We start from the raw sequence: 2,802 nt of genomic DNA, 5'->3' as shown, positions 1-2,802 counted from the left end.
AGGACTCTGAAACTCGGAAAAATCCGTATAATTTATAGACTATAGGTTTACATGAAAACCAAAGCTGTGTTCACCGCGGGGACACTTTCGGCACTATTCGGGATTATTCAAGGTTTTTTTTTTTTTTTTTTTTTTTTTTTTTTTACCAATGACGAATGATGCGTAAAAAAATTTGACCTATGCAATTGCATCGGTCCAAACCGGTCTGGATCCGGGCCTGATGTTTAGTTTTTTCAAATGGTATTTATTTTGATAGCACTAGATGTGTTGCTGTATGTGGTTAAATGATTTAAAAAATGTTGAAAACATAAAAGGTTCATTCAGTTGTTGAGTGCAGTTAGACCCAACATGATTGCCATGTTCTGAATTGATGCCACTCTCTCAATTAAGGCACTCTAGTAACAGGAAAAATATATCAATTAAACTTGACATGTTGAGATGGAACCTATATCTCACATCAAATAATTTGATTTGGCACATTCACTCTCTGCTATAATAGTTCTGTCAACCGGTCTCCCACATACCTCGGTTATTTACATATTAAAAAGAATATACCGTAAAACACAATACAATTAGTTGTACATTTTATTAAATTAATTATATATTTTGTTGAACAACCATGTTATGTGGTGAAGGATAAACAAAACTAGATTACGTACATATATTTTGTAATTTGTTAAAGTGTAGTGTACACTTCTTCACATGCAGGCACACACAAAAAGTGAGATTCAAGTCACTTCAGCTAGTAATGTGAACGCAGCTCAAGTTCTAAACCCTCCTTACAAATAGGCAGGCTGTCCTTTCTGCAAACTTTTTTTCCATGAGTGGGCAGTTTGTCCTCTCCAGTGAGATTTGAACCTGTCCTTACACCCTGTCTGTCTGCTTTCAAACACTTTTTATTACATAAATTGGCTGCCTGCCTCATTCTTCCTTCGTTTTGATGCTGGATGATCCGCAGAGAAATGTGGCGCATAGTTCTGGTTCTGAGCTGCGTCCTAAGTGGTCTTTGCCCTGAGAAGACGCTGTGGAGCCAGACAGCAGGATCCCACAGATCACAGATGATTTTTTTTTTTTTTTTTTTTTTTTTGTGCCGGTGCCCCATCAATGTGTCATGAAAAACCGGACCAAAACTAGTCCGTGGGCCAAGCAGGTTTTTGGTACCACTTAAGGGGAAAAATGACAGAATCCAACCTCAGTGTATCATGGCCTACACAAAAACGTATGATAGCCATCCCAGGGTGGTAGCTGTAGTCAGGTAGGGATCAATGAGGAATTACATAGAGGTCAAACTTTAAAAATGCTCCAATCATGTTGAAAACTATATCACATTATTTGTCTGATCATAACGATTATTGTTTGGGTTAATGGGGTTCTAAAAAGGAATAGTTTGCACCATCTGTCATGGTCAGTTATCATGTTACAGGGTAACATATGTCACATGTCATGGAATTCAATGGATGTTGACCTTGTTTGACCTACTTTGGAGACCAAACATTCAACACAGTCAAAACTATTCCATTTAATTGATCCTTTTATTTCAACCTCATTTTTGAAAACTTCACAATTGGACACAACATCCTGAAATGCCACTATTACCACAGGTTACTCATTATAATGTGCCTTTAATGGGCATCAGTTTGATTTTTCTTGATCTTCCCACAAAAGCTTCAACTCGTTCCAGAAAGGGCTGAGAGGGTGCAGGTTTTCTTTGTAACCACACACTCCAGCAGGTGATTTCACAGGAACAGTTTCTTTCTACAGGCCATCACACTGATGAACAATTTAACCTGCCAAAAAACCCTCACTAATTCATATACCTCATATACAACTTCAATCTGTTGTCTGTTTTACACATTCACATCAGGTCCCATCTTATCTTAGGGACCTCGTAGTACCATATCACCCCAATAGAGCGCTTCGCTCTCAGACTGCAGGCTTACTTGTAGTTCCTAGGGTTTGTAAGAGTAGAATGGGAGGCAGAGCCTTCAGCTTTCAGGCTCCTCTCCTGTGGAACCAGCTCCCAATTCAGATCAGGGAGACAGACACCCTCTCTACTTTTAAGATTAGGCTTAAAACTTTCCTTTTTGCTAAAGCTTATAGTTAGGGCTGGATCAGGTGACCCTGAACCATCCCTTAGTTATGCTGCTATAGACGTAGACTGCTGGGGGGTTCCCATGATGCACTGTTTCTTTCTCTTTTTGCTCTGTATGCACCACTCTGCATTTAATCATTAGTGATTGATCTCTGCTCCCCTCCACAGCATGTCTTTTTCCTGGTTCTCTCCCTCAGCCCCAACCAGTCCCAGCAGAAGACTGCCCCTCCCTGAGCCTGGTTCTGCTGGAGGTTTCTTCCTGTTAAAAGGGAGTTTTTCCTTCCCACTGTAGCCAAGTGCTTGCTCACAGGGGGTCGTTTTGACCGTTGGGGTTTTACATAATTATTGTATGGCCTTGCCTTACAATATAAAGCGCCTTGGGGCATCTGTTTGTTGTGATTTGGCGCTATATAAAAAAAATTGATTGATTGATTGATTGATTCTTTTTTCTCTTATTGCAGATTTCATTTGCATTTTTTTTTACTGTGAATTATTCAGTGTTTTGCATATTTATACATGCCGTACAGAGAGAATGCAGCTCAAACCGAAGTCAAATTCCTTGTTTTCTGTGGATACTTGGCGAATAAAAGCTATTCTGATTCTGCTGTAAGTACCCGATTACGTCTCAGGATTTTATAATTACGACGAAAACACTCGTAATTATAACACTGTTATAACACTGTGGGGGAAGTCTGACGACACGTGAACGC

Source organism: Thalassophryne amazonica, chromosome 12 (genome assembly GCF_902500255.1).
Source record: "Thalassophryne amazonica chromosome 12, fThaAma1.1, whole genome shotgun sequence".
NCBI lineage: Eukaryota > Metazoa > Chordata > Actinopteri > Batrachoidiformes > Batrachoididae > Thalassophryne > Thalassophryne amazonica.
The sequence above is the reverse complement of the archived record's forward strand: the minus strand, read 5'-3'. Positions refer to the sequence as shown.